At 36.8% G+C, this 10906-nt stretch overlaps 1 protein-coding gene across 2 annotated transcripts in view; it reads right to left on the reverse strand.

The window, feature by feature from the left end:
• LOC306879021 (FERM domain-containing protein 4B-like) overlaps window positions 1-10058 on the reverse strand; it is a 52714-nt gene extending 42656 nt beyond the window's left edge. Inside the window, exon 1 of one of the 2 annotated variants that reach the window (XM_079431687.1) lies at window positions 9798-10058. The gene's annotated coding sequence lies outside the window, so the exon portion shown is untranslated. The remainder of the gene's footprint in view (window positions 1-9797) is intronic. The other variant, XM_079431686.1, reaches the window with a different exon arrangement.
• Window positions 10059-10906: the final 848 nt, after the last annotated feature.

Consider the following 10906-nt stretch of genomic DNA (forward strand, 5'->3'; position numbering starts at 1 on the left):
GCTTTAAAAAAAGGATTTCATAGAAATTTAGATTTAATTTGGTTTAATAAAATATAGTTTAATAAATATTCTTAAGTAATATTGTTATTAATTGTTTAGATTAATCGATTAATCGATAAATTAGTTGATAGATTAGTCGTTAGTGGCAGCTCTAAAAAAAGTATTCTTAAAATCATAATGAAAAATAATATATTATTATTTCATTGATACTGTGATCAAAAGCTTTCAATCTCGTGTCCAAATCATCTGCAAATGAACAGACTCTGTCAAGATTCATTAAAACATTTTTAACTTCAAACAGATGCTTCCAGCAAAAAACACATCCTCTATCCATAATATTCCTTTCTCCAGTCAAAGCGTCATCTCGTCTGAATCAGGAGAGAAATATGCACGGATCAAGCACTGTTTACAAGAAAAAACTATTTTTTGATGTGATGTGAGAGGACAAGAGGGGATGGACTATTTCACTGGAGGAAGCGTTATTATGGATTATAGACTCGTATTTTGGCCAGAAGTGATGGTTTAAAGTTAAAACACCTTAATGATGGATTGGTTTCTAACAAACATGCAGCTTTTCACTTCACAAGATGTTAACTGATGGACTGGATTCGTGTGAATTACTTGCCAATTATTGTGATGTTTTTATCACCTGTTTAAACTCTCAGTTTGACGGCACCCATTCACTGCAGAGGATCCATTGGTGAGAAAGCGATGCAATGCTAAATCTTTCAAAATCTGTTCCAATAAAGAAACAAACTCATCTACATCTTGGAAGGCCTGAGGGAGAGTAATGCTTCAGCAAGATTCAGAGACATTTAATTGGCTAAAATCGTTTTAAAAAAAATCTGTCTATTTCTCTTTGTTTCAGTCTTTATCTTTATCTTGCCAAGAGAAACTCCCATGGTTACATTCATACACTGATTTGTATTAATAAGCTAATTTCCACTGAGAACCCAGAGGAGGGCGGCACAGAACTGCCATCCTCATCATCCTGTGCGGTCCCCCAGCATAGCAATAACGTGACATCAATTACCAAATGCAATATGAGCATATTTAATTGGCTGAAAGGGGAAGGCATTTCATGCATCCAGAGGGCATACACACTTAGACATGATGGGTATGCAGCTGGTTTAAAGTACACGTGTGCATATCAACAGCTGATGGCCCCAAAAGTGTGCATCACGATGCTTTGAGAAGTGCAGTGTCTGCATTACCCTTTCATTACTGGGATGCCTTCCAAACCATTCAGCTACTGTACAGAGCCAACACCGCACGGCTGTTTGACCAGCCTCCTGACTGACTGAAGTCTCTGTTGGGTTACAGATGGTTTGACAGGTGGAATGCTGGAAGGAAAATCAATAATATTCTGAATCTGAAGTGAATGAAAAGAGTTCTGTAAAAAATAATAATGCTTTTCATAACGGAGAGAGAGATCAAAATCAGTCAGACATAATAAATTCAGCTCTGTTACATTTTAATTTAAAATGCCTTTGGGGAAAAAGCATGGGTCTCTGATCTTTGGTTTATAAACCATAAGCTTTAGTATTAAATTTGGTATTAAAAGTTTTTGATTGTGATATAGATGAACTCCAGCCACACACTACTGCTCAAAAGTGTAGGGTCACAAGCATTCCCCAAGATGACATTACAGACATTTATTATGTTACAAAAGATTTGTTTAAAAAATGCTGCACTTTTGAGCATTTTATTCAGCAAAGAATCTTGAAAAAAAATTAAAAATGATCACCGTTTCCACAAAAATATCAAGCAGCACAATTGTTTTCAACATTAATGAAAGAAATGTTTTTTGAGGACCAAATAAGTATATTAGAATGAGTTCTGAAGGATCTTGTGACTCTGAAGACTGGAGTAATGATGCTAAAAAAAATTCAGATTTGCCATTGCAGGAATAAATAATTTTTAAACCATACAGTTATTTTAAATTGTAATAATACTTCAGAATACTACTGTTTTTACCGTGTTTTTGAATGGTAGTGCATCTAATGAATATTAATATCAGAGACTTTGGCATGGGCACTTTTGACTTGGCCTAGTGAGCAAATACCTAGCCACCACCTCGACAACCCTAGAAACTATATAGCAACACATTCAAATCCAGAAATCCAAAAAAATAGACATCTTTATGAAGATTAAGAAATATAAGCTTTTACGACTTCATGAATATTTAAGCATAGGCGTTTAGATTACAGTAAGTCTTTGCTTTATGTGTCCTAGTGGGGTTTTAGTATATCTGGGCTGTCACAGTGAGCCTATTGAAGTGTCTGTTTGACTGGGATTTGGGACTGATGTAGGCCATAGCACACAGAGCTGGGTTATGTTGGAACCTCTGAACCATGACAAAAAGGATGGGTGCGAGTGTGTGTGCGTGTGCGCATAACACAGATGCCACGGAGCAGACGGGGGAGGTGGTCACTGCTGCTTCTGCCCAGCGCTCTGCACGTACTGTCTGTCTGCCCCCTCTAATAAGGTCCCCACGGGATTGTGGGTGCAGGGACTTTGCAGAACGGTAGATTGAGAACATGGGGCCACTGGGTTTAAATATCATTTGCAAGAGATGAAAACCATGAATGGATTCTCGTAGTTTCACTGTAGCTGTAGGGGGCAGACAATGGCAAAGAAAAAAGCGTGAGTGAGAGCCGGGCAAAAAAGAGCGGAGGGAGATAAAGACAAAGACTGAATAAGCCATTTTTAAGCTGTCGTAGTAATATTATGCAACTAATTTGTGACTTTCATCATTCAAATAATGAATATTTTGGTCAAGCACTGAATGAAATGTAAAAATTAACTGCATAGGCCCAACAATTTGTAAAATTATTAACATGACATACGCTGAAAATAAAAGTGGACTATTTTGGATTCTAAATCTAAATCTTTTAAATTCACACCATAAAACAGTTTTTTTTTTCATGCCCTCATCAAAAACCATGACAAGAAACTTTTTAATGCAGCCATCTACCTTTTTGGGTGCTTCTAACATACAGTTTTGGTTGCTTCCAAATGCCAGATGAATTTGCACCAAAATACAGTATAGTTTGAATAGATGTACAGACTTAAAATGATTTTCAGCTCCTGAAATGTTTTCTTTTTTAAAAAAAACCCTGCAATTAAGATGTATCTTTAATGCATTTAAATAATTAATGCAGTCTTCATTTTTTTCTGAGGCTATGATTAATTTTTGTCCCACTTCATGTAGCTACTGTGATACGCTCAAACTATTAATCACACAACCCTGCAGGATTTATTTATTTTTTAATGAATTCACAACCCTGAAAATGTATAATGGTATTTTTTATTTGGTTACATGGTTTGTTACATTTTATTATTTTTATATTTAGGACTATCTGTAACTTATTTGGGTCATGACCCACCAGTTGAGAAGCACTGACTTCTTACATTATCTGCATGTGTCACATAATTCTTAGAAAACGATGTGTACACGGTCTATATACATAAAACATTCTGAAGTCCATAACTGAATGCATCCTCACCCTGATATGTTTATATATGCGCATTTTTTGTGAATTTGTAATCTTAGGGCTACTGAAGCATATGAAGGGTTTAGCTTATCCCATCTCTCTTGGCTCTTGTCCTTATTAATATTTAATGTTCCCTCCCGGTTCACAACACATCTTCGACTATACATTATGCAAACTACCACTGTGTTAACATTTCAAAACATTTGTGCTGAACCTTATGTCCTTGTCTCTTGTCGTATCGTTCAAAATCAGTCTGACATTTCACCTTAATTTGAGCCATGCTAAAGGGAAAATTTTCCTCTTTTCTGGCCTAAAGATGTGTAATAATATTTGGAGAAAATGTGTTTTAATAAATACAGATGAGTTATGTATAGTATTTATTGCAACACAACAGGCTGAGTTCAAGGTAAGGTCACTGCTGTAAAAGGCCATGTGTTAGTTTTTTCAGACAAAGACACAAACTCAACCTCTTGTAAAATTGTTTATATCTCATTTAACACTATTTGGCATTGGAATTGACCAAACACGTGCAAAATGATCCTGTAATAATTCACAGTCCTTGAACATGTGGTGGATGAGAGCATTTGTGCTCATTTAGGCTATTCAGAATGGGAAATATCCAAACATTGTCTGTGAAATAGTATATAAAATATTACACATCCACAAGCAACAGTATCTGCAAATTTGCATACTATGTACAGTATATATATATATATATATATATATATATATATATATATATATATATATTATAGAAGTAGTACAATAAGTATAAGAAGTTTTTCTGAACATTGCCTTAATGCTACCGAGTCCATGAACAGGAAACAGAAGGACAGAACAATTAAATGACTTTAACTGAGATATTTATCCTCTCTCATGCTGGTAAATGGCCCACAGACACATGCCATGTGTCAGCATAAATAAACAAGTAACAAACAATAAACAAGTAATTCTGCAAAAGAGCCATCATTCTCACGATGAAAAGATAAGGTCTTCACTGTGAATTGCTGATGAAGTATGAAATTAGCCTTTGTCACAAAATCCTGCAAAGCTTTACTAACTGCTTTGGGCAACGATTCAATCACCTCTTGCTGGTCATTCATGGCATGAAAAGGTCACTGCCCTTTGACAAGACTTTATGAAGGCCTGTGCCCCACCCCAAGGCTAGTCATACCTGACGGTCAGCTTACAGTGACAAGCTCTCTCTTTCTTTGAGTCATCCATATTTCAGAGTTTGAAGGCCAAAGCAGGGAAACTTACTAAATATCAGGTTACTAATACGCAGAGGTCATCTTCAGTAGCAGAGAAGTTAGAGTGTTCAAAGGACAGTTCTGAAAATAAATCATTTTTAAAATTTTTGACAAGAAATTGTGAGTGGTGTGAAAGTCGGCTATGTGAAACTAGAGTGCTGTTTGCTAAGGTGTTCTGAATAGTGCCAGATTTACACTGCAAAAGGTGGCACAGAAGCACTTCTGAGGTGGCACTTAGGCGTCTTCATAATCTTCATCAGACTGTTTAATGCTGCACAGAGGTGGCATGAATGCATTTACAAATTTATATTTAGTGAAAGTGAAAAGTGAAAGTGACGTGACATGTGGCCATGTATGGTAACCCATACTCCGAATTTGTGCTCTGCATTTGACCCATTCAAAGTGCACACACACAGCAGTGAACACACACACACACACCGTGAATACACACCAGGAGCAGTGGAAAGCCATTTATGCTGCGGCGCCCAGGGAGCAGTTGGGGGTTCGGTGCCTTGCTCAAGGGTACCTCAGACGTGGTATTGAAGGTGGAGAGAGCGCTCTACATTCACTCCTCCCACCTACAATTCCCGCCGGACCTGAGATTCGAACCCGCAACCTTTGGGTTACGAGTCCGACTCTCTAACCACAACAATTACAAATGTACACGTTGATAAAATTTAATTTAATTGCGAGTTCAGCGAGCAGTTTTTGAGATTTCAGGATTTCCCCCATTCGTTTAGATAGGACTTGGTCTTGTATGAGCTGCCTGGAGGTGTTGCAAATATGGCCACTGAACAGACTTTCCTTGAAAGGGACTTTGACATTGTTCTGTTTATTTTACAGGTGGATTCTTATTGGCTGTCAATCAGTTTTTATCATTCTGAATCTGAAAGTGATTTCAATGAGATGTGGACCCAATTCTATGTTATGGTACTCTTGTGAATGGTGGCGGAGAGTGACGGGAAGAGAAGAAATCATTAAATAAAGTCATTATTACCATATTCTCGTAGCTTCATAAAATTCCGGTTGAACCACTTATGTCACATGGACTATTTTAACAATTGTCCTTATTACGTTTCTTGGTTTGAATGTGGTATTCCCTTCCGTCTATGGAGGGTCAGAAAGCTTTCAGATTTCATCAAAAATATCTTAATTTGTGTTTCGAAGGTGAACAAAAGTCTTACGGGTTTGGAATGACATGAGGGTGAGTAATTAATGACAGAATTTTTATTTTTGGGTTGACTATCCCTTTAAGTCTCGGTATTTAATTTCACTTGTTTTATCATTCACCAGGTGAAAATCCAACACACTCATGGCAATCTGTAACTTTTGCAAATTGGTGGCTAATTCATACAGTCTCATTCATACATTTTCATAAGATGTGGTTACACCACACTGATGGTTAGGTTTAGGGATTTCCATACAGATCACATTCATAAAAAAAATCGCCATGTCATAAAACAGCTTCCAATACTTATGGAAAATCATAAGTCAGATAACTTAGAAACACCTCTCCCCAACAACACCACACAGTTTGAAGTATAAACAATTTCTGTAGCACAAACACTGCGGGGCAAATGACAACTGAAGTCTACTAAGGCTTAGGGGTTTGTTCAAATGAACAAATACCACTAATAATAATGCAGCATCTGTTACTGAAAAATGATGTTTCTTTAAGGCTGAATAATCACCACAAAGGGCATGTGGTGGATTTGATTGTCACTCATTGTAATATGAAAAGCAATTCCTTATCCATCTGCTAGATGAAAAGGGCTCCTGACCTGTGTCCATATCCTGCCTGAAGTTCATTGTCACTGTGGCCTTAGGGCTGTATGTGTGCTACTAACCTAACCCACTATTTATGAAACATCTTTCTGGTAATATTTACCATATTACAAGACATTGTATTCACTCTATCCATCTATCTCTCTTGAAAAGGAGGCATGGAGATAAAACAGAAATATTGAAGAATCAGCCATGACCCCTCCAGCGCTACCACATATGTGGAGCAGCACCATACAGCTCTATTGATTTCCACTGTATCCAGACTGTAGGCCATGTCTATTTTTCAGTGAGGATGTTTCCAAACCAAGGCCTCTCTTGAGAGAGCATAAGCACACACACACACCAGCAGTGGTAGGCGAGACAGCAGCGGATGGCCCATTATCATGAGCGCTTCCTCTCTGTGTCTAGGTGAACTGATATTAATAGTCGCTCTCATTCGGGCATTGATGGAATGTAATTGAACATATGCCTACCAGTGGAAAAGAGAAAATGAGTTATAACTATGGGGATCATTCTCAGTTTTCCCTGGAGAACAGTAGCAGGGCATCATGGAAGCTAAAGTTCAGTTATTGGAACAGAACAGCATCAGATAATAAAAACATTCAGCTTTTTAGCTGGTCTATGAGCTTTTAACTTAAGATAATTATATAAAGATTTATAAAGTGATGGATAAATGGACAAAAGCATTATATTATGCAATCTGTATTATACAGACTGAACTAGGCCTGGGAACAGGTTTATGGACTTCCAAACTAGTTTGGATCCTTTGTTTTTCAGAGGTGCCTCTGGACATTTGAAAGACTCAAGTAAAGTCTACAACTCAAGTAAAGTAAACAAAACAATGGAAAACAAGTCCAAAACAGCTATAAAACACATGAATGCAATGACCCACAATAATTTTGGACAGAATTTGGATAATTTGCGTTTTAATTTTTTTGCAAATTAATCTTACTCAGAAAGCTGGCAGCGAGTACACTGTAAAAAAATGAATCATGGGTCTTGTAATTTTCATTAAAAAAATTAAGGTGATACTTAAAAATAGTGTGTATATTTCATTAAAGAAATTGTGATTCAGTGTTGTACAGAAAATATTGAAGACTTTTTACTAATAAAACCAAGAGGTGTGTTTTCCTCATTTGTTTTAAAGGAAACTTCAGCAGTTTTGAGGCTTGAATTGAGGAACTGATTAAACTAAAAAAAATAAGGAAAGAAGGCTACCTATTTATTTTAAGAGAATTAGCTCAATTTTGCGATTTATTTTAGAGGTTAGCTTTGCTAGTGCAGTACTTTCCAGTATTTCTCAAGTATTTTCCTTCTAGAGCTGTTTGGCTGTATACAGTCTTTTAAATGTACAAAACAACTCAAAGTCAAATACAAACAGGCCTCACTCAAAATCATAGAATTGATCTGGTCTTGGCAAATACAACCCAAAAACACACTTCCAACCACTATATAGAGATCTGCAATGTAATTTGCATGTTTCAACATCTCAACAATGATGCCGTATTTGCCAGCATGCCTTTCTAAGGACTGACACCAGTGTCCTTAATGCAATAAAGGATCAATTATACGACACAGGGTCACACTTGCTCTGTAACTGAGTTGGTTTAATTGAATTGAACTGAATCCACATACCCCTCTGAGGCATTGCCAGCATCACTAAATGCAGAAGCTTTGAATTGATTTGTACTTCCAAGCTTAAAGATTACTGCTGACCCATAGAGAGAAATTGACAATCAGCTCCCTAAATCTTAAACTAAGCTTAGATCCAGCTGGAATCAAGAGTAGAAATTTTAAAAAACTCTTCTAAAAGAGCCAAAACTGACTCGCTTCCCTAAAGTTCACTTCTGGAAGCATTAGCCCTCCACGTATACACAGGCATGGAATATTATCTTTTGTGGTCAGTCTTCCTTTGTTGTGCAACGGTGAGCTGGTTGTCAGGTTACACATGGTGAACATACTGGATTTACAACTATATCATATAACAGCATCATGTAGTATTAAATGGAAAGCAACTGAAATTTGACATGGGCAGAAAGACAAAATGGCCCTAAACAACATATAGACAGAAATGCTATCGTGAGAAGGGGAATGGTGAGTGTTTAAAATGTGCTTCAATTAAGCAATTTACCCTAAACAAAAAAACGTGCTTTAAAATGGTAGTTGCACATTAAAAGCCTAGTTTCTAGGCAAACCCATTAATGCACCCTGACTGGCTAATGCACCCTGAGTACCAAATATGGAATTTTCTATAGCTTATTGGGAAAACTGACCTCATTTAATGCATGCATGCAACTGAACTGTCAGATTATAATTAACACAATGCCTACCTAATTTTTAGCATGCATCTGTGTTTAAGGTGTGTGCATGTGCTTTAATCAGAAAAACAGCTCAAATATAACCACTTGCGGCATAAATCAAATTTTGAACCACATGCACATAATAAAAAAAACACAATCAGCTTATGCCTTAAATTTCATTTTGATTTAGCTGAATAACATTACCTGCTCCCCAAAACAACTCTTTCAAATGAAGAAAGCATTTCTTATCCTTCTTAAATTTGGACCGAACTGCGTCACCCTCACAGACTATCAGGATGTCACATGCTCCTGTCTCCTATTGTTTGTCTTTCTCAGGAAGCAGGAAGTTCAGAATCAGCGTCTGCAGAAGCGGTGGAGAAATGGGCTTTTTGATGGAGTTCTGTCTTCCTTGGTCCTTTAAAATGAGCCTGGGTTTCCAAACAACAGCTTTCACATGTGTCAACAGGAAACAAGCACACACGTTCTCACTCCAGGTAGTCCCTTGAGTGTCATTGTTCAAGGTCTGAACAAGGTATAAAAGACTTTTAGCTTTTATATTGGTGAAAAAGCTACAACTTTACAAAGAGTATTACCATCAAGGAAAACAGGGGTTTTACATTGCAATCATCCATTGAAGGCTGATTTAAGAGAAGTCAGGTGCTCCTGGCAAAATTACACCTTGTGTCTCACCACCAGAAAAGCTTTCCGCAAAGTTTAAATCATATTTGTCTGTCTGTATAATCCTGGAGAATGAATAATAAGCTCGTTTATGTGTATTTCACATAGTAGGCAGTGACCATGGTAGGAAGTTTCTGACATCGTCGTATATCAAACATTCTGTATATCAAAGAAACTCAACTTCTTATCCTCAAGTTGATATAATATTGTATATCCATTATCTCTAAAGCGCAAAAAGGGGAAAACGTGCAGAGCACGCAGCCCTTTCAATAGCAAGCGGAACTCACCTCTCTTTATTGTCCGTATTGTTGTGTTCAAGCCCCCAGGTTTGCGAAAATCTTTTGTCTTTTTTGTTACCGGAGGCTAAAATGACTCTGTTGTCTCAATGATTTCGCGTCCAAAGTCATGAACACAAAAGGAAAACCGATGCACAAAATACAAGCAGCCGGTGATATAGTTCATGTCAGCTTTGTGAGGACACAGGCTCTTGTCGGTAGAGTCCCGTCCGTCGGTTCCCTCATCTACCCCTCCTCCGCCCCTCTCTGCTCCCTACAGTCAGTCCAGACTGAGCAAATGAATTTCCCTCTGCTGCTGCCATGGGGATACGAATGCCATTGACGCGAACGCGGGCTGAACCTACAGTGCATGGAAATAAAATAAAATAAAAATTAAGGCATAGTGTCATTTGATGGTGTTAAAAGTTTGGGGAAAAATAAAAATAAAAATTATAATGCATGAAAATACACATACAAAAAGACGATAGATCATAAGAAGGTCTATAGAACAGAGCACAAAACAAAATGAAACTAAAATAAGAAAAAGCTATAAAAAAAACTACAAGAAGAGAGAGAATAAAGAAAGAAAAAATTACACAATAGTCTTCTAATAGTTTAAATTTCTACAATAAACTAGAACAGTTTTTTTTTCCCAGTTTTACATTTTAACAATCTTACTGATTGACAGTAAGCCTACATCCAAAATTCCCTTTGAAAAACAGAAAACAATGGTTTTGTTTTAAGGCTCTTACATTTATTAATATAAAATGTGCCCAAAAATGAAAATTCAAGTACAAATTGAGTAAGTACATCTTCCATCATTAAACCAAAAATTATATCAACAATGGGGATCTACCAAATCAAATAATCATTATGTACAGAAACTAGTTATGCACTTGATAGAAAAATAGTACATGATTTTGGACATTTAGCCTTGTAATGTTGTTGTTGTTTGGCTTTTTCTGAAGAATCTTAGTGTCATCAGAAAAAGTAAACCACAACTTATATTAATTTGACTAGGTGGGTCCAAAGAACACTGTAAATATACAATTTCAACTTGGCAGTGTATCCTTTGTTTGAAAGGAATCTCCCACACATTTACACTGATAATGTATATTAGC

This window comes from Barbus barbus, assembly GCF_936440315.1.
Source record: "Barbus barbus genome assembly, chromosome: 13".
NCBI lineage: Eukaryota > Metazoa > Chordata > Actinopteri > Cypriniformes > Cyprinidae > Barbus > Barbus barbus.